Source organism: Lutra lutra, chromosome 13 (assembly GCF_902655055.1).
Source record: "Lutra lutra chromosome 13, mLutLut1.2, whole genome shotgun sequence".
Taxonomy (NCBI): Eukaryota; Metazoa; Chordata; class Mammalia; order Carnivora; family Mustelidae; genus Lutra; species Lutra lutra.
Genome location: NC_062290.1, coordinates 15,032,528 through 15,059,009, shown reverse-complemented (window position 1 = coordinate 15,059,009; position 26,482 = coordinate 15,032,528). Strand labels below are relative to the sequence as shown.

At 36.5% G+C, this 26,482-nt stretch overlaps 1 long non-coding RNA gene across 1 annotated transcript in view; it reads right to left on the bottom strand.

Moving 5' to 3' along the window:
- LOC125083041 (uncharacterized) overlaps nt 1-26,482 on the bottom strand; it is a 74,435-nt gene that overhangs the window by 23,189 nt on the left and 24,764 nt on the right. The gene's annotated exons all lie outside the window — the stretch shown is intronic.

Sequence of the window (26,482 nt, the reverse complement as noted above, 5' to 3'; positions counted from 1 at the left end):
AACTCTGAAACCTATTGACTAGCTTAAATTCCATCTCAGTAACTTACTAGGTAATAGATACTAGGAGAGCTGCCCACCTTAGTTTGTTCTGGCTGCTATGACAAAATACTACAGACTGGTTAGCTAATAAACAATAGAAATTTGTCATAGTTCTGGAGGCTGGGAAGTCCTCAATCAAAACACTAGTATGGTCTTATTTCAGTGAGTGCCCTCATCCTGGTTCACCTTATTTCTATGTCTTTGCTTGGTGAAAGGGGCTTGGGAGCTCTGTGGGGTCTCTTACAAGTACATTTAACCCACTTACGAGGGCTCCACCTGTATAACCTAATCATCTCCCAAAGGCCCCCCATCTTCTAATACCTTCACATTGGACATTCGGATATCGATTTATGATTTTGAGGGAACACAAACATTCAGACCATAGCACTACCTGCATTCCAAACCACAGTTTCTCCATATGGAAACTGTACGGTAATGCACTTACCTCACAGAGTTCTAAGAAGTCAATACAGAAAATCGATAAGACACAGTATAGTACCTAGCCTGCTGTGTCAGTTGCAATTGTTATGGTATTTTTTAAAAATATTTTTATTTATTTGAGAGAGAGAGCAGAAGGAGAGGGAGAAGCAGACTCCCCACTGAGTGGGAGCCCAATGTGGAACTCGATCCCAGGATCCAGAGATCATGACCCAGGCCAAAGACAGATGCTTAACCAACCCACTGAGCCACCCAGGCGCCCCAGTGATTGTTACAGTATTTTTCTATCACATTGCGAAGTAGTGATCCAGTCATTCTTCAGATTTTTCATTAGTTAGTTCTTGGAAATTTTGCCTTGTTTCCTTCTTTTGGCAGTTGAAAAGTGAAATGTTCTTTTTAGTTTAAGCTCAGAAATACAAGAAAGTAGCTTCCTAACCATAACCAACACAGCAGCCTAAAACACTTCAGTCACAGTCCTGATTTGGCATCTAGATCTTTGAGACAGTGTTTTGAAGATAAAGGGTTTCTTGTTTGTGATGAAAAACTCACGTCCAAAGTGCGCTTGTTGCCTCACAGGTAAGTGAAAGGAAATACCAAGTATAATAGCCAGTCAGTTTACCAAGCCATCAGCTCGAATAAATAACATGTATGGGAGTGAAGGGGTCAGACCACAGGGATTGAAATGCAAGCTCTGCTTCTAATTACTAATGTGACTATTTTTAGGGAAATGAAGCTCTGTACTTTAAAAAAATAATAGCTTGAAAAACCCCAAAATTATGTCAGTGGAGTTTTGTTTCATAATTGTAAATAACAATTTTAAAAACTGTGGAAATGTGGTAATAACTGTATGTAATACAGACAATTCATTGAAAATGAGCTTTTGTGAATATTCAATTCATACAGAATATCACTTATGTAAAACCAATAGGTCTGGACAAGCAGCCACCATATGGGCCTTTTGATTGATGTTCTGCACATCTCTTGTAAATGCTAGAATATTGGGCTGATGACTTTAAATTTGAAGCCATGGAATAGATTTTTTTAAATAGTATTTTTTCTTTCAAATAAATGTAACACCAAAAAATTAGTTTTGTTTTCCAACCTTCCCAAAATTTGCTTATTAATTTTACAATATGATAAGATTTGATGCTGTGGATATGCCCTTTTTGCTCAAATACCAGCCAAGGTATTGCTTTTCTATTTGTAGTGGTTGCCATTTGTAGTAATATACAGTGTTACTGCACTATAAATATGTTGGAAAATTCCTCCCAAGTTATCTTTTCTAATTTTTTTAAGTTAGTGAAGAAATATGGAAAATGACCTGAATCGTGAATTTTCATTTTTTCCTGCAATACTCTCGCACTAGTGTCATAGCCTCTAACTCCAAACAATAGGACTATGAATCACACTGTTTATGTATTTTGACCTTATAGACTAATTACCAAAGATGACAGTGATTCATACAAATATGATGTCAATCTTTTAAATATTAGCAGACAGGGGCGCCTGGGTGGCTCAGTGGGTTAAGGCCTCTGCCTTCGGCTCAGGTCATGATCCCAGGGTCCTGGGATCGAGCCCCACATCAGGCTCTTTGCTCAGCAGGGAGCCTGCTTCCTCCTCTCTCTCTGCCTGCCTCTCTGCCTACTTGTAATCTCTGTCTGTTAAATAAATAAATAAAATCTTTAAATAAATAAATAAATAATAGCAGACAGAAATTTCTTGCTGCCATCTGAAATTTCCACTTGTTTTGTAGCCAAAATGAAAATGTTCCATGAAGACAAAATATCAGAGCATTTGAGAACAAATGGCCCTCATCATTGAGAACAAATCTCCACAGTTCTGTAAAGGTAAGAGAACAATTGTTGAACATCGCTTGCTTGATTTTAGAGTTCGGTAACAGAGTCGCTTCTCAAAATTTCTTCAAGCTACATAATGACATTAAAATACAGTGATATCTTTGAAGTGTGAGAGGCTAGGACACATGGATTTATGTGAAAGGATAGTTTATGATGTACATATACTGCCAGCACTATGTAAATTGATTTTTTAAAGTAATCTGTCCTATGGAAAATAAAGCAGAACAGTCACACATTTGCAAAAAGCAAACCAAAGCAAAGTGAACAGAAATACAAAACAAAGTAGTTTGGGTAGATCGAGCACTTGCCCCAAATCAGAACATTAGGGTTCTAATCTCAGTCCTGATAAATCCCTCTCAGCACCTGAGACAGGGGGTTGGACTGGGTCATCTCTATAGGTTTTCCAGTAATAGGAAGGAAGGAAGGAAGGAAGGAAGGAAGGGAAAATCCTTAAAGTCAAATGACAAGGATATTTGGTTATAGGCCAGAGCATAAGGAACCTTTGGGCTACAAAAAGTAAACAAAGACACAAAAGCAAAACAAAAAAATACCAAATCAATGAAACAAAACAACAACCAGTTTCTTTTGTTTTTCTCTTTCCTTCTTTCTTTCTCTCTCTCTCTCTAACAACAACCAGTTTTAATGAAAACAACAACAAAAACCCAAAACAGCAACATGTATGAAAAGGGTGAAAGTGCATGATTTTTTTAAGTTGATACAACAGTGAAAAATTATGGATTTGAACTTTTTGTTGTTTTCATTAGAAACTGTTATGTGGTTTAAACTGGATCTTGGGTGTCCATTATGGGAAAAATATTTTGATAATATGTTGTATTGAAACAACATGACACAAATAGATTTTGTGGAGTTTTATATTCCCAAGTTGAAATACCGTACGTCTGATATTAGATGTCTTATCTCAGGGTTAAAGTTGAGATCATACTTCGCACCACCAGAAATAGTGGGTTGACCAACTGGGGGAACTGGGGAAATGCTCAGCGTAATGCCTGGCCTAAAGCAGGCACTCAGTAAACATGAAATCTTCCTTAGTAGGGAAATGCTCAGCGTAATGCCTGGCCTAAAGCAGGCACTCAGTAAACATGAAATCTTCCTTAGTACCATTGCCAATTTTAAAAACTGACAATAAAACAGTCTGGAAATTAAACAACATTCTTCACTCAGATAAATTTCATCTAAATTATGTGACACTGTAGCTTTATTTCAGATGATAACTAACTAATGAAAATAATCATAATTTCAAAGGACGTGAATAAAGAAAAGCATGGAAGTGCAGAAATGCCTAATTTCCAGGTATACAGAGTATGACCAAAGAGAGAAGATACCTTATACAACTAGGAAAAAAAAAATCTGCATTACTTAATAGAGCAGGGAACCAATTAAGAACAGTCCCCTATCCAGTTTAATTAGGCTAACTACAGGTAAGGGAATCCTATGGTACAGGGAGGAGCATTAGGTGGTGAATTCTCACTGCATCTCTTTCATCTATGACCCCTCCACTGTGACAATGTTAAAGATATGTAGTGCTTGACTTTCACCCAGGAGTGCCCTCTTAATGTGGGATTTAAATAAATTAACACTCTCACATTACTAGAAACTGAACTCCAAATATACTTCAGTGCTGTAAAAAGTAACAAATTACTTGTTCTTTTATTTTTCCCCCAGTTTACCACCAGATTATAGCATATCGAGGTCTAATTTCAGCTTTAGTAAATTTGTTATCTTACAAAAAGTCTGTGCGATCAATGAAAAAAGAATATTTGACACATTAATCATGCAGTGTCAAGACTTAAAGTACTGCCGTAAGATGACATCAGAAGTTGAAAAGAATAACCTTAGTTTTCTTTCTGTGGGGTTTAGCTCTAACTCTGACTTATTCTTAACTTGTTCTACTTGCAGTGTTTCAAAAACACACTCTAGATAAAAATTGGATCTTGTCTGGTTCCCCTACACGTACTGATTTTAATAGTGAAGCAAAAATTAAAATCAACCAGAGGGCAGGAACCTAAAGAGAGAGAGAGAAAGAAAAAAAAAAAAAAGTCTTCTAACCTGGTCAAATATACATATGTGTGTGTGTGTGCGCGCGCGTGTGTGTATGTGTGTGTGTGTGTTTGTACACACACATATATACCTTTTTTTTCCCCCTGGAGTGCAAAACATAAAAGAACTAACTACAGATTCAACTCAACTTGGTTAAGTCATTTAAGTCAGAGCTGGTGAGATTAGAAGATGGGTTATTTACCTGAAATAAGTAAAGATACTTGTATCAGGCGAGTATTTGAAAACTTAAGACCTGGGAAGAATATTCTATTTCTCTTTAGTAGTTTCAACTTACACTGAATTTCTTCATTGATATAGACTTTCCTAATTTTTTTTAACTGATTTTCCCATCTTTAATGTGAGGTAGTTTAAGAAGAAGAAATTATTTTCTAGCTCTCTGGGAGATTTCAGGAGCAGTAACACAGGACCCCGCAAGGACTGAGGAGATTCTGCTGTGGGCAATACCCATGTGAAAGGTGAGAAACTCTCAGGTCACGTTCTTGCTGATGCTCTGCTCTTTAAGCAACATTTAATCTCTTGCCTTGGTGCCTACAGCTGAAGCACAAGGATTATAAACTCTATATCAAGACTCTTAGGAGAAATAATTACTACATATTAATGTTAAACAGTATTCCAGATCATAATATATATGCATATGTATATAGATCTTAATATTTATATTGTAAAATTCTCTATAACTTTACCCTATAGCCAGCTACTTATCTATCTAGCTCTTTAAAACATCTCTTTGGTTTTTATGAATATGCAGTAAAGTTATGATAATACTAACAAAGATTGAAAAAAGAATGTGTCAGTTATGCTGAGTGAAATAAGTCAAGCAGAGAGAGTCATATGGTTTCATATGGTTATCATATGGTTTCACTTACTTGTGGAACATAAGGAATAACACGGAGGACATTGGGAGATGGAGAGGAGAAGTGAGTTGGGGGAAATCGGAGGGGGAGACGAAGCATGAGAGACTGTGGACTCTGAGAAACAGACTGAGGGTTTTGGAGGGGAGGGAGGTGGGGGGTTGGGTGAGCCTGGCGGTGGGTATTAAGGAGGGCATGTATTGCATGGAGCACTGGGTGTGGTGCATAAACAATGAATTTTGGAACACACACACACACACACACAAATTAAACTAAATTAAAAAAAAAAGAATATGTCTTAGAATTTTGGATCATGGGAGTTAAATCAGAAGAGGGGAAAAAAGTATGAAACTTCTTATTGGCTTCTGAACACTCATTTTACGTGGCCATATAAATTGATATCCTCTTGGGCACTTTTTTCTTTGATCCAGAGCACTTCAGTGAGTCTTACTGTCCATAGCAGCTACCATTTCACCGGTTAAATAATTCTGTCCACTGATTTCAAAATGAAAAACATATTTAGGATTAATGTTGTGATTCTTATGTGTATGTGAATGCAAAATTTCAACATCAAGGCAACAAGAGATTACGATTTTATAGTCTCTCAAGTATTCTCTGATGTGAATCTGAAATGTCTTTGTCTAATAGTACAATAATGAATGATACTTCATGGTTAGACATTAAGCATAATATAATAATACATGTATTACTTCATGTAAGTATATTTTGAAGGCATTCATTTAAAGTAATTTAGCTTTTCATATTCCTTTGCATGTGGAGAGCAGTATTGCTGACATCCATTCATAAATTCATTCAAAAAACATTTATTGAGCATCCACTCTATGTACTTAAAATATGCGAGGCATTTTGAAAGGATGTAGAAAATGTAGGACATATTTATGTTTCCCAAGAATAAACCGAAATTTAGCATAATTTTACACATTATTACTGAGTGATGCAGGGCAAATTCAAGACCAAGATTTGTGAGATTTGTCTAATAATGTACAGTCGGGTGTCTGGGCTTTTCTATACTGAATACCAAATGAGAAATCTGAGATATATTCTCGATCAGATGTGATTGTCCAATTGACTCATGTGATGCAAATGTCGGGAGCTCTCCAGTTGTGAGCTATATTTAAACCACTTTGTACACTTATACACACAAATTACTAGAAACACGGGCTGGGGATTTATATTGGAAGAAAACAGTAATCTGTAATACAACATAAACTACATTTTGTAGAAAAAGCAATGGATGGATTTTCTTGCAATATTGTAATTATTGATAGCAGAATTGTTTGAAGCGTATAACGTGAAATTTAGAAGGGTAGCTGTGCATCGAAAACACACAAAACAAAAGATAAAAGTCCATTTATAAAGTAGAACGAGAAGGGAAAATGTCTTACTAGGAAAGTCTACCGTTCTACTGCAGGGAACACTGCAAACATATCATCATCTACATTGAGTCATAATAATAGGCTTTTTAAATTTTAATAAAAAAGACTTGGAGGCATATAAACAACATTCAACATTTAAGGAGCGTGGTAAATCAGATTGTATTCCTTTTGAAAAGGCTTTATGACGCAGTTGTTTATTCAGCAAAACAAAACTGTTCCCTGTGTCCGTTAATGAGCCTGGCTTTGTGCGACACAGACTTCCGCAGGGCTGACTCCTGTTTGGAGCCATTTCACACTAATTAGAAATAAGAGAAAAGGCGGTGTTCATAAGCACCACAGCTCTGGGCCTCTTTGAACAGCTCTCTCCCAAAATTAACTCGGTTGTAACCCTGCGTGAATAATAGCTTTGCGGCAACAGTTTAGAGAAATATATTGTTAATAATTGTCATCTTGCTGAGCAAAATGCTAGGGCAAATTTTACATAACAGCACAAGATGAAATCAAAAGGTGAGTTTGGGAGGCTTTGAAAGACACCATTTGCTGTTCAGTTTTATTTCTGAGACTCCTCTTACAAGGATGTTGAAGAACCTTGCAAATAGGTAAGAAGGAAAAAACTCCACGGCAATAAATACAGAGTTGTTTGATTTTAAAAATTATACTGAAGATGTTATTTGTATTGATACAACCTTACAGAGTTCACTATCAGTAGGCAGTTTCGCTTTCAAATAGCACACATATGAAACAAAACCCCTGCATTTTAGTTTGATACGTAGAAATCACTAAAGAAAAAAATGTAGTTGGTATTTATGGTTAATAAGTAGCAGAAATTTTACAAAGTTTCTGAATGAAATAGGCCCAAGAATTCATGTAACTTTGTTCATAGCAGAGAGATAGAAAAAAAAAAAAAGAGAAAGACAATTTCTTGAGAAAGAGAAGCATAAAGTAGAATCTAGGGCTTGATCTAGCATCAACAAACTGTCAGATAAAGGCAAAAAAAAAAGTTGTAAGAAGGATGTCACTCTTTGAAACAATTTATCCCATATACATATCAATTTCCCGTATGAGGCCAGGTTTCTAAAGATTACTGCTTTGGACTGTGCAGGGGACTGTATACATTTTCCTGTTCCCAAAAAATCATCTTTCAAAAAAAAAAAAAAACCCACAAAGATCTAGAAAGAAATGAACATTGACAATATAATTAGAAACCCTCAAGTCACCAAAAAAAGTCTTATTGGCTGCAGGGTTGTCTTCCAATCCAAGGCAAGGCAGAGGGAGAAATTAGGTTCTGATTGCTAATAGAGCTATGAGATGGATTGAGGTCAACAGTACAGATAGGCTCTTTGCCACAGATTCTTCCGTCCCTTTAACCAAAGAACCTCTTTTCATGACAATCAGGTTCCAGTTTCTCAGTATACAAAAATGAATAAGGATAACCCCTGCCCACAAGCAGCAAACATTCTTTGTTTAAAAAAAAAAAAAAAGAGAGAGAGAGAGAAAGAGAGAGACTGGAGCACCTGGATGGCTCAATGGGTTAAGGCCTCTGCCTTCAGTTTGGGTCACGATCACAGGGTCCCAGGATCCAGCCCCACGTGGGGCTCTCTGCTCGGCGGGAAGCCTGCTTCCTCCTCTCTGCCTGCCTCTCTTTCTACTTGTGATCTCTGTCTGTCAAATAAATAAATAAAATCTTAAAAGAGAGAGAGAGAGAGAGAGAAAGAAAGAGATGGAAAGAAAGGAAGAAAGAAAAAAGAAAAAAAAAGAGAGAGAAGAATGAAAGGACAATGAATACTTTGTACTGTGGGAACACAAAGGAGGTCCATTCTGGAAATGTAGGGAAGACAGAATGGCATTAGGAAAAGCATCTTAGAGAAGGTGAACTTGAGAAAGGAGAAGAGTGTGTGTGTGTGTGTGTGTGTGTGTGTGTGCATCTCCAAGAGGTATTTCAAAAACAGACTTATTTCCTAAGAAATGTCAACAAAAGATTAATATGAATAGGACCTAAGTACACCAAAAACAAAAGAATGCCTTGGTAAGGGAGATGCATTATATTTTACTCCATATTTACTTCATATTCTATAGATTATCAAATTTTCAAATTCAATTCAGTTCAGATAGTTGTTAATAATGTATGTGTTGCTTTATTCTATTACAAAGGTATATACAGGGTGCCTGGGTGGCTCAGTGGGTTAAGCCGCTGCCTTCGGCTCAGTCATGATCTCAGGGTCCTGGGTTCGAGTCCCACATCAGGCTCTCTGCTCAGCAGGGAGCCTGGTTCCCCCTCTCTCTCTGCCTGCCTCTCTGCCTACTTGTGATCTCTGTCAAATAAATAAATAAAATCTTTTTTTAAAAAATAAATAAAAATAAAAATAAAAAGGTATATACAAATGTACTGGAAATTGAATGTAAAAGCTTATGATTAAGTCACAAAAATAGACAATACAATGCATGCTACATAGAGGAAGATTTAAAAGATTGAAAATCTGCAAATGAAGCAAAATTTTATTTTAACAAGGGATCAAGAAATTACTAAGAAAATGTCAAATTTCAATTTACCAAGTTGTGGAGGTATACGTATATTTAAAGGTACAAAGACAAAATTTTCAAAATGAAAAGGGAGAGGCCATTGGGGAGAACCTGCTAGTATTCTCCTAGGCATTGAAAGACATCATCATTGGAAGTCAGTAAATGAGAAAAACAAAGTATGAATCATTAAAATCACCTAGGCTGGGGAAAGGTGCACTTAAACAACAGCACTGACAGAGTTTTATCATAGAAGATTCTGACTTATTTTGCCTTGGATGAGATCACATCATAAATAAATTAATACATACATACATACATACATTTTTATATGTATATAAAATATATATATATTCCCCCCCCCTTTAAATCCTCCCTGTGATTTTAATGTGTAGTCAGGATTGAGAACAAGTTGACTAAAATCATTATGGGTCCAATCCTAAAAATGTTAAGAGAAAACCAATTTCCCCAAAAAATATAATTTATAAACACTTCAAATTTAATGTGAATTTATTAAAAACACTGAAAAATTACAAACATCATTACTCCCTTTGTACTATCCCATTAAAATTTAAAAATGTTGTTTATAAGATATTAATACAGAGAAAGCATTCCCCTTTTTAAGAGGTTAGTCTCTTATTTCCTTTTTTCTATGCAATTAATACTTCAAATACTTCATTTACAGTAAACAGTGCCTAGAATTTAACAGTACTCAAAGTAAGTTAACTTTTAAAAGAAACAATGTTTTCTATTAGCACATTTCACTCTAATTTTCATCTGAAACTGTAATTATGCTGGCAAGTTATTTGGATTGATGGATTTCAACTCAATTGAATGCTCCGGTTATGAGGCAGAGAGTTGAGCCAAATGACGAAAGACTGCTCCAGCTCTAAATTTTTCAGGACTAAGAGCCTCCTTCGAGCTCTGGTATATATAGGGGAACAACCAAGGTAAAGGTCATAATTGAAATTCATTAACAGAGATTTGCAAATTTAAGGCAGGGAAACCCTTATCTTGACCTTAAACCTTAACAGCGCATAGCACGCTTAGAAAACTAGGTCACACCTCTTTAAAAGAATCCTATAGGTTTCCCTGCCATTTTAACAAGTTCATGATAATCCGATTCTTAGGCTAACGAAAAAGACAAAGATTTCAAAACGCTGGAAGGCAGGTCAGTACATTTTAACACATTAAAACTGTCAAAAAAGTGTCTTCCAAACTTAGTCCTGTTAGTGAAGGAAAGGTCTACATTAGTTAGTATCCCAAAGGTAAGGCTGTTCTTGTATGTTTGTTAAAGAAGGCAGAGTTGCCGGGTGGAAAGTGTGCAACTCCTGAGGCAGATTGCCTGGGTTCAGATTGTGCCTTCTTACTTACTGACATTTTGAGCAGGGAAGTTAGCGACTAAGTCTGGGGTTTTTTGCCTATAAGTTGGGCTTTATATAAAGCTTCTAATTCACATAGCATAATAGTGTAAGAAATAATACATAGTGTCCAGCAGCAAAGCAATGAATATGTATTGGCTGTAATCTCATAACCCAGCAGAAAAAAAAAGAATTCACGTAAAGCTCATTTTAAGCAAATTTTCCCAAGATCTGGTTAAGCATATATAGTGTAATTTTTTAAATAACAAAAAAAAAATCTTATTTTAAACAGTGATCAATAGCACCATTTATCTCAGCCCCAAGAAGAAAACTGCATTTTGACCTTAAAAATACAGTGAAAATATAATGTACTGGGACAACATTTTGATAAATTCATTTTCCTTTAATATATGGCTTCATGATTGCATCTATATGAACATCTGATGGTCTCTTTTTGTCTGATACTGAAAAGTTATTTAATGGTGAATATTAACCTTGGTCTTTTCCAAATAATTATAATTGAGATATTTCGTTAAAATAGATATAAAGACCAATTATAGGTAAGAAATCTGCTTATACCTACATATAACCAAAATGTTCGCAAAATAGGATTTCCAGGTTAGAGATTATTGGTCTATAAGAGTACATAATTCTCTAAATGTTTCGTTGTTAGTTAATGTCAGGGCTCAGAATAGAAACCAAATTTCTTGAATTACAAGGCTTTGTACCTTTGCATTTATAATTCTTTTTAGAATTTACAACTATGTATTGTGTAAATATGTAGATATAATTTTACAAAGTTATAATTTCTAACTTAAAATACTATAGTACTAACTATATTAATGATTTACCAATCAGTTGAGTTTTTTCTATTATTCTTACATATTTTATCATAAATGGGTAGTTTGAGCTAGAATCTGAGGGATTCTATTATGAAACCTGTTAATACATAGAACAGTGCCCAACTCAAAAAAAGCTGCCAAATAGGGGAGCCTGGGTGGCTCAGTTGTTTAATCATCTGCCTTTGACTCAGGTCATGATCTCGGGGTCCCAGGATTGAGCCCTGCATTGGGCTCCCAGCTCAGCAGGGAGTTGGCTTCTCCCTCTCCCACTTACCCCAGCTCGTGCTCTCTGTCTCCGTCTCTCTCCCTCTCAAATAATAAAATCTTAAAAAAAAAAAAGGGTGCCAAATGGTAACAAAGATGATGATGATGGTAAAGAGGAAAATGAAGAAATGTCTTTCAGTCCCATGGTTTCCTCCCAACTGAAACTTAAATTGTACTTCTAAACTTTTTTTTTAATGTTGCTAATATAGATGTTCATAAACATTCATTGGGCAGGGAAAATGATTTCACGATTTACTCTAAGTTCAGACACTCTGAAATGTACATTTAAATGTTTTTAATGGGAACCTGCTTCTGTTTTCTTTTTTTGTTTTCTCCTCTATACACTGTTATGTTAATTGTGTTAGCCCTAAATCTTCTACTCTCCTAGAATTAACTCCTATATGGGTAAATGTGACCACCATTGCAGGATTAATTGTATTGTGATTAATGAATGGCATTTCAAACTAAAAGCAGCCTACAGAATGGAAAAAGATATTTGCAAACAACATACCTGATAAAGGGCTAGTATCCAAAATATAAAGAACTTATCAAACTCAACACCCAAAGAACAATTAAAAGAAAAGAAAAGAAATGGTCAGAAGACATGAATAGACACTTTCCCGAAGAAGACACCTAGATGGCTAACAGACAGATGAAAAGATGCTCAGTGTCACTTATCATCAGGGAAATAACAAACCACCTCATACCTGTCAGATGGTTAAAATTAACAACACAAGAAACAGGTGTTGGCAAGGATGCAGAGAAAGGGGAACCCCCTTACACTGTTGGTGGGAGTGCAAGCTGGTGCGACCACCCTGGAGAACAGTATGGAGCTTCCTCCAAAAACTAAAAATAGCACTACTGTGTGATCCAGCAATTGCACTCCTAGGTATTTACCCAAAGGATACAAAAATACAGATTCAAAGGTGTACATGCACCCTGATGTTTATAGCAGCATTATCAACAATACCCAAACTATGGAGAGAGCCCAAATGCCCATCGACTGATGAGTGGATAAGGAAGATGTAGTATGTATGTACAACAGAATATTATTCAACCATCAAAAAAATGAAATCTTGCCATTTGCAGCAATGTGGATGGAGCTAGAATGTATTGGGCTTTCAGAGAAAGACAAATACCATATGATTTCAGTCACATGTGGAATTTAAGAAACAAAGCAGATGAACATATGGGAAGGGGATAGAAAAAAGGAGAGAAACAACCCTAAGAGACTCTTAACAATAGAGAACAAACTGAGGGTTGGTGGGAGGAGGTGGGTGGGAGATAAACTAGATGGGCAATGAGCATTAAAGAGGCCACTTGTTGGGTGCCTGGGTGGCTCAGTGGGTTAAAGCCTCTGCCTTCAGCTTGGGTCATGATCCCAGGGTCCTGGGATCGAGTCCGGCATCGGGCTCTCTGCTAGGCGGGGAGCCTGCTTCCCTTCATTTCTCTCTGCCTGCCTCTCTGCCTACTTGTGATCTTTGTCTGTCAAATAAATAAATAAAATCTTTAAAAAAAAAAAAAAAAGAGGCCACTTGTTGGGGCACCTGGGTGGCTCAGTGGGTTAAGCCTCTGCCTTCAGCTAGGGTCATGATCTCAGGGTTCTGGGATCAAGCCCCACACCAGGCTCTCTGCTTAGCAGGGAGCCTGTTTCCTCCTATCTTGCTGTCTGCCTCTCTGCTTACTTGTGATCTCTGTCTGTCAAATAAATAAATCTAAAAAAAAAAAAAAAAGAGGGCACTTGTGATGAGCACTGGGTGTTGTGAGTGATGAATCACTGAACTCCTAAAACCAAAATTGCACAGTATGTTAAGTAAAATTTAAATAAAAATTTTTAAAAAAACAAATGACATTTCAGTTAATGACAACTAGGAGGAATCATGTGTCTGATGTTAAAAAGAAAATGAATAAAACAATGAGTACAAATAATTTTTATAACTTTTTCATTTTTATAACTTTATTGTTTAATAGTTTGACTCAAAAGAATTACAAAAATTATACTATTACCTTTTGCATTTCAGCCAACTTCCCCTAATGACAGTATCTTACATAGCCATAGTACATTGCAAATGAACATTTCAAATGGCCTTTTTAATTTATTTTATTTGGATTTAGTATATTGGTCTTCAAAAAAAATTTTTTTAAGTGGGAGTGAAATCAGTTTATTGTTTACAAATTGAGCATCGCCCCAAAAAGAGTTTGAAAAGCCCCAACATAGTTTTTTTTTTTTAAGATTTTATTTATTTATTTGACAGAGATTACAAGTAGGCAGAGAGGCAAGCAGAGAAAGGAGGAAGCAGGCTCCCTGCTGAGCAGAGAGTCCGATGTGGGGCTCGATCCCAGGACTCTGAGATCATGACCTGAGCCGAAGGCAGAGGCTTTAACCCACTGAGCCACCTAGGCGCCCCCCCAACATAGTTTTTGACATGCTCCTCATCTTGATGAATAGCCAGTAAACCAATGTGTCAAGTACAGTCACAGAATGTGTCCTTTACCATTTCTGGAATGCTGAGGAAAAGTATCTAAGAAGAACCAGTGTATTCAATTGTTGATCAGCTCAGCCCATATGTCTATAACCTTGAAAATGTTCCTAATAGTGATGGTGACATTATAATAGAGATAACTCCAGCATTTCCCAAATCTAAGAACTGACTAAACTGCCTTTAGAGACAAACTCAAATTATGTCCTGCATTATGTAAAGTTTGTTATATTTCTGCATTCTCTTACTACCCTTAAGGTTTAATGATTTAAGGAAACATGTGAAATGCAGGGAATATTCACAAGACAGACTTGACATAGGTCAGTAATACTGTATATGATGTTTAAAAAGTTAATATGAAGTCAAGGCGTAATGACAAAAGCATGGGGTTTGGAGTTGAACTTGAAATAAAAACTCCATTTTACAACTTCTTAGCTGTATGACTTTGAGCATAGGACTTAATTTTACTGAACTTTAGATTCACCCTTTGTAAAATGAGAGTAATAACAACTACCTTGTATTGCTATTGTAAGGATTAAAAAGGAATTATGTTTAGAGTGTCTAGCTAGTACCACGGCCACTGTGTGGAGGACACTACAAAGCTCTAAGGATTGTACAACATGCCTCAATCCCTGTTACCACAGTCATGGGTCATAGTTCTGCTTTAAAAAAAATGAAATAATAATCATGGCAACTATTATTATAGACAGTAATGCAGATAATAACAATAATATGTATTTTAGCCTACAGTATATACCACCAAATGTCTTTCAAAAACTATGCAAGCATTTTATAACACCAGTACTTAGAGGAATTACTTGGTTGGAAAATTAGAAACAATACATTTGGGCCAAGTTGAGAATAGCAAAGAACAAACTCCTGTGGAGAAATGAACACGAATGGATGGTTATTCTTTTCACCTCTACAATTCAGGGTAGCAGACAGCCACATTTAAGGACAGAGCATATGTCAGAACAAGAGCTGGATACTAAGATCAGATAGAAATGGAGCGATGGGTCATGAAGTCCCAAAGAAGCTACATTTAGGGAACTAGATCAAATAGATACCAAAGTTGGGGCAAAGCTCCAGGCAGGAGACAAATTTCAACGTGCCACTGTTTCCAGTACTGAAATCAATCACTGAAGAGCTATAAAGTCATTGGATTAAAAAGGACATTCTCTTTGGAGCAGAAGTAAGAGCCCAAAGCTGCTGGCCATGCCACCAGGACATGACAGGCCCTCAGGAAGCAGCCTAAGATGGGGCAATCACAGTGATTTCCTAGTCAGTTGACTTCCATCCTCTGTAAGTGTTTCATCTTTGTGCTAAGGAAATAGAAGTTTCAGAACCACTAACTCCATTCCTAATTCAGAGTATGGATAGATCAACACAATTCCATGCTATAGCCTAAAAAATGAACTGAAGTATATAATCTGAGTGTCCAGAGAATTATTCCAGCTTTTTCACAAGGCAGGTAAACATGTTTTTTTCATGGTTTCCAGTCTTGTTCCAATGTTTTTTTTGAAGGTTACAATTTCATTGTGTTTATATTCAGTATATTTTTTCAATGTCTCTGTGAAATTATGAAAGTTATAAATAACCAATTGATAATTAAGATTTATGTACTAAAATGGCATCTCCAAATGGAAAATGGAAATTTCCATTATGAAAAAGAGCATATTCTTGGGCTCATAAAGGGAACAAATGCTGAATCCTAATCAAATCTATATGTTGTATCATAAGATGGTATGCCAATATTTATCCTGTATAAGTTTTGGATTATAGGTATCAAAGACTTTATTAATTTGCCCATCTATTCCTTTTTTAAAAGAACCACATAAAATGTAGATCAATTATTTTTCTGCTAACTCTATCAAATGTCTTGTCTGGCTAATTATTTCCATCCCTTGACTGCACATTAGTTCATTATATCATTTGAAATCCAGTTTCTGCCACGGAAATTATTTTAAGACCACTATTTCCCATTCTTCCTTGGCTGAATACATTTTGCTCAGAATAAAAGTCATAGAAAAAAGTCCTTGGCTGCATAAAAGTCCTTTGTTGGTGCTTTTGAACTCCCTGGTCGTGGACTACAAAGAGTCCGGCACTCTGCCTCTCACCCCTGTAGAACAGAAACGTCGCCTTTTGTGGATCTTGATATACAGGATACATTACTGAGTGCCTTTAAAAGCTTTGTGAACCTTGATGGAAATCAGAGGTGAAAATGACAGTTCAAATGTCTGGTCTGGGTTTAAGAGATCCACGGTAATATATTTTTCTTCATAACAGATGCAGATAAAATAGTGAGAGTTGTTCTACCAGTAAAAGCAGGCTCAGACTTACGGTCACTACTCTTTGTACTCCCCAAAGCTATAGCCCAGTGGACTTGGGAAGCAGACTCACTGCTAGGGTTACTGCCAGAAGCAAAAATGTTATTATGCTTATCAGGATTACGTAAGGTTTGGATCATCAGTGTCTTTAAATGCTGAAATGAATTTTGGATTGAAGTAACCTATTTGAAAGTACAGTTACTATTTAATCATAATTAAATTTTTCCTACTAATCTTGAAGACCTGTGAATCATCGGTACTTAAGCCCACACCCAGGTTAAGAGAGGTGCCCAATAGATGTCTGTTTTATTAAACATGGGATTAGTTTGGAGTTGTAGGAGTCAGGGTTCATTCAATAAAGCAGAGGTACAAAGAGTACTTTGTGAATGGAGAATGTAGTCTATGGATTAGCCCTTCTGCAACATGTGAGTGAAGCTGAGAATATGAAGATATGGAAGGAGGAAGGCAGAAGATCAGAGACAGAATTAATAATCATTCCTACTGAAGCTCCAACTTGGGTGAATGAGTCAGAATTTACAGGGAAATCTGAGGAATCAAGTGTATTCAGCCTTCAAAATGGACCTGCAAAGATGTATTTGTTGAAAGATACCTGGGTGGCTCAGTCAGTTAAGCATCTGGCTTCAGCTCAGGTCAGGTCATGATCTTGGGGTCCTATGATCAAGTTCCCCATCGGGCTCCTTGCTCAGCAAGGAGTCTGCTTCTCCCTCTGACCCTTACCCCTCTTGTGCTCTCTCTCTCCGTAATAAATAAATAAAAATCTTAAAAAAAAAAAAAAAAGATACCTGGAAACTATTTTCTATGTGCAGCTGCCACACCCATGACTCCACAGGCCAGCTCTTCTTGCTGGGCCTGGGGACCTTGGTAGTCAGCAGGGCCACCAGTCAGGATGATGAGCTGGAAGTAGAGCAGAGAAGTATGAGGGCAAGTTGGGACCACTAAGGATTTCTCTGTCTGCCTGTCACTCTAGATGACCCATGAACTTCTACCAGTAATAGACTTCACTTCCCTGTTCCTCCAAATCTCTCATGAGTTCCTTTTAGCTAACTCTAACTTTAAACCTTACAGAGAGGAAATTCCAGGACACATACTTTCCAGTTTAACTAAATTGACAAGATCACAATTCAGCCCAAGGGTTTTCTTTCCAATGGATACAAAAATAATCATGTGATTAAAACTATATATTAAAGTAATAAGAAAAGGAAGGTAAAAAATATCCTTTGTACCTCCTACATGAACTCATGATTCATTCACCTGACAAAAACATTAGACGTTCACTGTATCTCATTAAATAGAGCTGTATGTGTTGATAGGGTGTTCTTTTGGTAGCATATCTTTGTCTAGACACTAATCTGCTCTAACAATGCACCATTTATTTGGGTTTATAGCTTTAATGAGATTATAATTCATATTTCCAAACAGTTTTAAATCCCCGTGTAGAATTTAAAACAATAGTTATCTATTGGAAATTCATCTTGCTTGTGAACAATTATTTCTACTGATGATGGAATTATGTCTGTTACCAAACAATTAAGTATGTTACTGTACAACTTATGGTAACCTACTGGTTTTAAACGTCCCTGTCTTTTCAGGTAAAATGCAAATAAAAAATTAATATTCTCTCATCCAGTTTGCGTGCCCTTCTGGAAATGACCCTAAGTCTTCTGGGGTGGGTTTGGAACACATAGGTGGAGTTGTACCTGGCCTATATGCTATACTGTGTTCTTGCTAGTCACTGTTCAGGAGTAACTTGTCTTTCTTGGCCCTTGCCTCATCTTTACATATACTCTTAATTCTCATAGCTTAGCCATTGTCTTTAGTTGTCAGTTTCCTAGAGAAACTATATGAAACTATACTTTCCAGCCTTCACTTCTGGTAGCCTTCTTAATAATACACTAGCCTTGAGAGGATGAAAAAATGTTGACCATAAGCCTTCTCAATCTTGGGAAGTTCAAGAACTCTTAGCCATTTTCTACAGTCCGTTCTGTGCTATGATAAAACTCTCATTCACATTTACCTAGGCATCCACTTGAGCCTGTGATATTTAACTTAGCTTATGTTCCCTGTAAATCAGGACCTGAGCCCAAAGTTTAAGTTCAAGTACTTTTTTTAGGAGTGCCACGCAGAGAGAAGAAATCTGGAACAGAAGAAGCAAAACAGGGTATGAAGAAGCTTTATGACACTGGCCACCTCTATAGGCAACTGAATGCTTGATGCCATGGGCTGTCTGCCAGGGGCTGTATCTTCAGAGACTTCTTGACTAGAGAAAGACTGTCAGTCAGCTCCCTCGTTCACTGAGAGATGCCCCAGGATGTATTAACTTACCTGCACTTCTGGATTATACATATGTGAGAGATCAGTCCAAGAATAGGAAATGAGGTGCACAGTCTGCGCCTACACTAAAGTACTGTCACATTTCACTATGTGAAGTTGACTGAACAAAACAGAACAGGTCACCACAGCAGAGGGTGCAGTAAGGTGGGGGCGAGAGTATTTCAAGAAAAATTTAAAAGGTCTCTATCCAATGCAGTTCTCTCTTTGTACCGCTCAGATCCCATGTGCCCTCCATTAAATCCAATTCATGAAAATCCTCTTGAAGGTAATAGGCAGGAATCTCCCTATATATATCCAGTTTGAGTGTTAATAAAACAGGCTATAGCCCCAACCACTGTAACTTAATTAATCCAAAACCTTAAGTGATATTCTCAGTTTTCTTTCTCAATCAACCATACTAGCATTCTTTACCTCCAACAAGCTCTTTGATAAATACGGTGTCCATGAACAATGAAGTGACTCAGACTTTTGTGAACTTTTAGTTAACTTGCCTTTCTATGGGAATATTACCCAAACACTGTTATCATTAGATAAATATCCAGACCATCCATGCCATCACTGAGGCCATGCTATATTTCTCCTTGCCGTGGTATGTAGTATAAGTATATTTTTTATGGTAGTCAGTCTATCATCTCTCTAAGTATAGTAGCACTTTTCTCTGCTGTTCTAGTGACATTATGTGCCAGAGCTATCAGATGATAGCTTGAGCTTCAAGATCAGTGGAAACATTATTGTTTGTCCATGGGTAGATGTGTTCTTCCTATACACAGGTCTCTCTCTTTACTCCACCAAGGGGAAAAAAAGAAGGCTATGTAGAAGAATCTAAAAGTTGAGGGATTTGGAGCATACTTTCTACTGCTAGTTCTTTAGGTGAGAGAGGCCAACCATAATCCTGCCTCAGTGTTTTTGGATCCATTCTCTAGTTATTAGAGAGAGGACATGGTGTATTGGCCTTTGGTTTGCCACAGGTACTACATCCTGGAGGACAAAACTCAAACCCTGTATGATACTGTCTCCCAAGGTGGAACCTTTGCTGAAACTAACAATTTCTCCCATTGTATTAGGCTACATGATTCTCAATAGTAAGGTCTAACATTGTTATATCTTTGCCAAAACAGGGCCCCTGGTTTGAGGCAATGTTAGGCAAGATATTGTGCTATTATAAAAGCTTCAAGGGAGGGGAGCCTGGGTGGCTCAGTGGTTAAGGTCTCTGCCTTCGGCTCAGGTCATGATCCTAGCATCCTGGGATCGAGCCCTACATTGGGCTCTCTGCTCAGCAGGGAGCCTGTTTCCCTTTCTCTCTCTCTGCCTGCCTCTCTGCCTACTTGTGATCTGTCTGTCAAGTAAGTAAATTAAAAATAAATCTTTAAAAAATACCCAACTTTTGTAGCAACATGGACAGGACTGGAAGAGATTATGCTGAGTGAAATAAGTCAAGCAGAGAGAGTCAATTATCATATGGTTTCACTTATTTGTGGAGCATCACATAACATGGAGGACAAGGGGAGATGGAGAGGAGAAGGGAGTTGAGGGAAATTAGAAGAGGAAGTGAACCATGAGAGACTATGGACTCTGAAAAACAACCTGAGGGTTTTGAAGGGGCGGGGGGTGGAAGGTTGGGGGAACCAGGTGGTGGGTATTGGAGAGGGCACGGATTGCATGGAGCACTGGGTGTGGTGCAAAAACAATGAATACTGTTATGCTGAAAAGAAATAAAAATTAAAAAAAAAAAGCTTCAAGTGATGGTTCTGATGGAATCTCTATAGGCAGACAAAGCAAATCCATGCCTGATGCATATGGATAGTTTTGGAGTGATACAAATGTTTTTAAATTAGATAATATTGATTGAACAATTCAGGTAATTCATTAAAAATCTTTACACATTCAAAACAAGTACATTTTATCATGTAAAGCCTTTCTGTTTTCTTTCTCTCTTTCTCCTCCTTTCCTCTCTCTCTCTCTCTCCATTCCTTCTTCCCTCCTTCCCTCCCTCCCTCCCTTCTTCCCTCCCTTCCTCACTTCACTCCCTCCCTTTCTCCTTCCCTCACTTCCTTCCTTCCAAGATTCCCAGACCAGTGCAGGCTCTGTCTGACACAACTTCACATTAGTCATCAGAATAAGAGATAAAAGATAGATGCTTTTCAGGTGGAACATTTTCAAATAGCATGAAAGTACAACTAGGCTTCACTGACAAAGAGATCTGCAATGTGGCAAATCTTCCCTGATGGTGAGTGGCTATACTCCACAGGATTTTTCTGGGATCCAGTTTCCTTTAAGTTTTTCTCTGTATTCCCCTGTAGCCTGCAGTCCTTTGTACAGTAGAAGTTTTCATGTCCAGGACCCAATTGGCATGGCCCACTCACAATATATTGGTAATTATATACTGGTAACCCATCCTAACTGCAAGAAAGGCTGGGAAATTAGGATGGCTGAGCAGTCCTAGAACTAGCACAGATGGGAATGAGAAGGAATTCTGGTGAAGAGGTTGTAATCGGTACGACAATGACTTAGACCAGGGATTTGGGAGTTAAGTAGTCAGTTTTCCTCTAACTATACCACTTCCCAGCTGAATAACAAAAAGCAAGTCAAAACTTTTTCACATTTGTAAAAAGGAAGATTATGAAAACAAATATATAAGAACAAAAGATCAATATGTCTGATGTTCTAACAATTTCATTATATTACTACTCTTCTGCTAAAGAATTTAGAATAGATTCTTCTTTCATAATTTGAAAATTGAACTCAATCTACCTAAATTAATTAGACAAAACCCATCCATTTTTTTTTTCCAAAATAAATTTTTACCTCTAAACATGCTATATTTATCTGCCTTTGCTCATGTTTCTTTCAGTCTGGAATAAAAATGTTTTCACTCCAACAATGAAAATCAGAACCTTTTCTTCAAGAATCAGTTCAGTCCCATCTCCTCTATTATGTGTTCACCAACTACTTTGGTACAAGTTGATATTTCTTTCACAACTAAATGGTTATAGTATACTTTTTTAAAAAATCAAGATATTTCATTCTGGCAAATTTGTTTGAAACTTTCACAGAATTAAACAGAACTATTATATGTTATCATTTGTGTGAAAACACTTTTTAAAAAATGAGATATTATACTAATATGTCCTCAGGCTCGGGGATTCTTCCCTCAGACATGTCCACTCTATGAATAAGCCTATTGAAGACATTTTTTTTTTCATTTCTGTTACAGTATTTTTGATGTCTAGCATCTCTTTTTGGTTCTTTCTTACAATTTCAATCCCTCCCTCAGACACGTCCACTCTATGAATAAGCCTATCAAAGACATTTTTTTTCATTCTGTTACAGTATTTTTGATGTCTAGCATCTCTTTTTGGCTCTTTCTTATAATTTCAATCCCTGCTTATATTATGCATCTGTTCATCTATGTTGTTTACTTTAGCTAGTAGAGCCCTATCATATTAATTATAGGTGGGTTAAATTCCCAGTCTGATAATTCCATCATCCCTGCACTGTCTGATTCTGGTGCTTGTTCTGTCTCTTCAAATTGTTATTTGTTTGCCTTCTAGTATGTATAGTTTTGTTCTTGATAGTCAGACATGATGTACAGAGTAAAAGAAATTGCATTAAATAGGCCACTAACAACGTGGTGGTGAGTTGTGGGCAGAGGGGTGTTCTGTAGTCCTGCAATTAGATCCTAGTGTTTCAGTGAGCCTCTGTCTCAGGTCTATGAACTTCACAAGTGTTTCTCAGTACTTTTTTCCTCCCCACTTAGGTGGCAGAAGATTTCTAGAGTGGGCTGGATTTGGGTATTTCCCTTCCCCTATGTTTAGACTCTGATAAGAACCCAACAGGTTAGGTTCTGGTTAAGAAGTTTCCCCTGAAGACATACCTTGTTAAGAAGAACAAAGTGTTCTGGCATATTTCAAAAATGGTTCTTGTCCCCCTCCCCCTAGTGGAAGCACAAGGGAATTTTCCCTGAGTATTTACTGTAGGAACCTGGGTGAGCTCCTAGGGGTAAATCTCATTGTAGTGCAGGGGATCCCCCTAGAGTTTTTATCTCTTAGACTTGTCCACACAAAGCCTCCAGCAATTCATTAATGACAGTTCAGGTTTTCCTCTGTTGGTGCTGGTTCCATGGCTATTTCTGCTCCTGTCTAGTCCAGTATACCTCTACTCCTTATATTCATCTGCCTGTCTCGCTAACTGTGACAGCAGTCTTGACAGTGGTTTGCCCTGTGTCCTCCCCTCTCCTACATACCGAAGATTGGTTGGTTTTTCATAGTGTTCAGCTTTTTCTTATTAGGACAAGTTGTGATTTATAAGTTCTTTACCTGAGGATCTGTACAAAATTATACCTAGAATCCTGTTTTATAATCTGTCTGTCCTATGCTTTGCCCAAATGTTGAATTTGTTGAATTAAGGCACTATAAGCTTAACTATAGAAACTTTATTTCATCTCCCTTTTCTATTTTGCCCAGAGTTGATTGTATATCTTCAGTTAAGAGTTTGGGCTTTAGGGCTGTAATATGCTGCCAGCAGTTAGCATAGCTAGCAACCAAATCTTGGTTTCTAAAGATGTTTTTCAAATTAAAGGAATCAGTGTACCTAGGAGAAATGACTGAATCAGGGCTGGGTTTGAGAAGGTACAGAATAAGGCTGGATCATGTTATATTAGAAAGTAAGACAGCACTTATTGTTATTAATATTATTATTATTTTAGATGGTGGGCAGACTTTAAAAATGTGAAGGAGTCTCTTGAAGGGAGTCACCAGGGCCAAATCTTGAAAAGTTTGAACATTTAAATAAGTAGCCACAAAAATGAATTTTAAACCATTGAATAAAATAAGAATCCCTGTGTTAGACTGATAATTTATATCCACAAAGGGGAACATTCCTTTCATAGAATATCAATAAACAATTGAAGAAGGAAAAATACAAGATCACCGTTTTTAAACAGTTATAGTAATAATTTTTTGAAGCAGGAATCACCAAAGGATGCAAAGGATAATCAAAGATAGTGAGTGACAGTTTGAAAAGGAATAGGATAATCTCACATATTACAGTTGACCCTTGAACAACACAGATTTGAACTGGGCAGATCAGTTAAATGCGGATTTTGTTTTCAGTAAATATAGTACAATACTGTAAATGTATTTTCTCTTTCTTAAGACTTTTTTAAATTATTTTCTTTTCTCCTAATTTATTGTAAGAATACAGTATGTAACTCATATAGCATACAAAATATGTGTTAATTGACTGTTTATGTTAAGAGTAAAGCTTCCAGTCAACAGAAGTCTGTTATTAGTTAAGTTTTTAGGTAGTCGAAAATTACATGCAGATTTGTGACTGCACGGGGGTTGGTGTCCCTAATCCCTGTGCTGTTCAAGGATCTATTGTATTATTAATTAGAAATGGGAATATAGTAATTTTATAGTGAAAAAAATCTGCATGAAACAAGTTAATCAAAGATCAAAGTAAGCATTACAAATAATCTCAAACTAGCGTTAGGTACCCCCTGATATGATACAGTGAGAAGAACATAACATCACAGTATCACAGGTAACCTAAATATAATGATACAGACACATTAGAAGAACCCAAATTGAGAGACATTCTATAAAAGAGTATGCTTGTACTTAAAAAAAAAAAGCATATTCATGTCATAAATTCTTCCAGTTAAGGAAGAATAAAGAAGCACAGCAAGTAACCACCATGTGTGGCTCTATATTAGGTCCACCTACCTCAGTGAAAATTATCATAGCTATAACTGACAGTGCTGGGACAATTAATGAATTTCAACATGTATTTCATATTAACTAATAGGACTGTATGAATGCAAACAATCTGGAATTTTATAATTGTACTGTTTTTGTAAAAAATAGGAATCCCTTTGTCCTTAAGAAAAACAGGGTAAAATATTTAGGGGTAAAGCAATTGGGATCAAGTAAGTGTGGCAAAAAAATGGATTGATCGGGGTGTTAGCTATATGGGAGTGCCTGGCAGTAAATACATTTTTAAAATGTCAGCTATAATAATAACAAAGTAATAATAGCAATAATAAGAGTGTTTGCTCATTATAACTTATGTTCTATTATGTATTCAGTGTGAGACTTCAAGTAATTCTTGGAAATATTTCTCTTAAAGATTTGATCTCATAATTTATTTTTTAAAGGATTTTAATTATTTATTTGACAGAAAGAGAGAGAGAGAGCACACACGCAGGCAGTGTGAGGAACAGAGGAAGAGGGAGAAGCAGATTTCCCCCTGAGGAGGAAGCCCAATGCAGGGCTAGATCCCAGGATCCCGAGATCATGGCCTGAGCCAAAGATAGACGCTTAACCAATGAGCCACCCAGATGCCCCAGGTCTCATAATATAACATAGTATGGCCATGATCCAACATATGCCAGATTTAAAAAGTAGGTTTATTAGATACTCTAAACATTCGATTATCGGGTCAAATCCACATTCATTTCTGATCATATCTGGTTTCCTCCAATGAATAACTTCCTAGGTATATGACTTTTTGAGTATTGCTTTCCCCATGTATCTGTGATTAATAAATTACCTTGGCTTCACAATCTATGATATAAAATACCAATACTTCATGTATTATTTATCAGTGCATATGAAAATGGTCTAGTTTGATATTTACGGTTAGACTGAAATAAAAATGTTAATTTTATATGCCCACAAATAAATATTATTTCCATAGTTGATACTTTGGTATGCTGAAATAATAATCAAATTGAATCTTATGCAATCTAAATCAAAGAAAACAGTGTCCTCTTTAAAATATAGAGGAATAGGGGCACCTGAGTGGCTCAGTGGGTTAAAGCCTCTGCCTTCGGCTCAGGTCATGATCCCAGGGTCCTGGGATTGAGCCCCGCATCGGGCTCTCTGCTCAGCGGGGAGCCTGCTTCCTCCTTTCTCTCTGCCTGTCTCTCTGCCTGCTTGTGATCTCTGTCTGTCAAATAAATAAATAAATAAAATCTTTAAAAAATTTAAAAATTAAAAATAAAAATAAAATATAGAGGAATAAAAGTTAAAAAAGAAATAAAATGTAGAAAAAAATTGCACAGACCATTAACTATTACTTTCTTAAATTATTATAAGAAAATTGTTTTAGGAATTACAGTTTACTAAAGGATACTTTGTATATAATATTAAACAATTTTCTAACATTACTTTTAAATAGATTTATAATAATGTGTAATTTATAAAGTAGGAAAATATTATGCCTGTAATACGGTATGCTAGTAGGACTGGCATTTATAGTTATTTAAATATTACGCTAACAAAGGATTATTATAGGTAATTTGAAATATATTATTGTATGTACTACTGAAATAAATAATATTGAATGTTCAATGTCTAGAAATAGCAAATACTCAGTAAACCTTAATGAAAATATTGAGGATAATGATCATAATAGTGATGTTGATGAACATAATGATGCTATGGCAAGGCCTGAGAACTAAGAAGGTATGTGTCAACTATAGGGAGTTGGTTCTATTTAATCTACAGAGAGTAATATTAGAGAAATTTTGCTGTAAAATAAGAAAATTGTGTTAAAAGCATTGATGGTATTAGATTAAAAGTTTAACACAGAAAAATGAGGTGTGGGTCAAAATTGTACAACTTGTTAATGAGCTGGTACTGAAGAAACAAAAGATGGTGTTAACTAAGAATGCT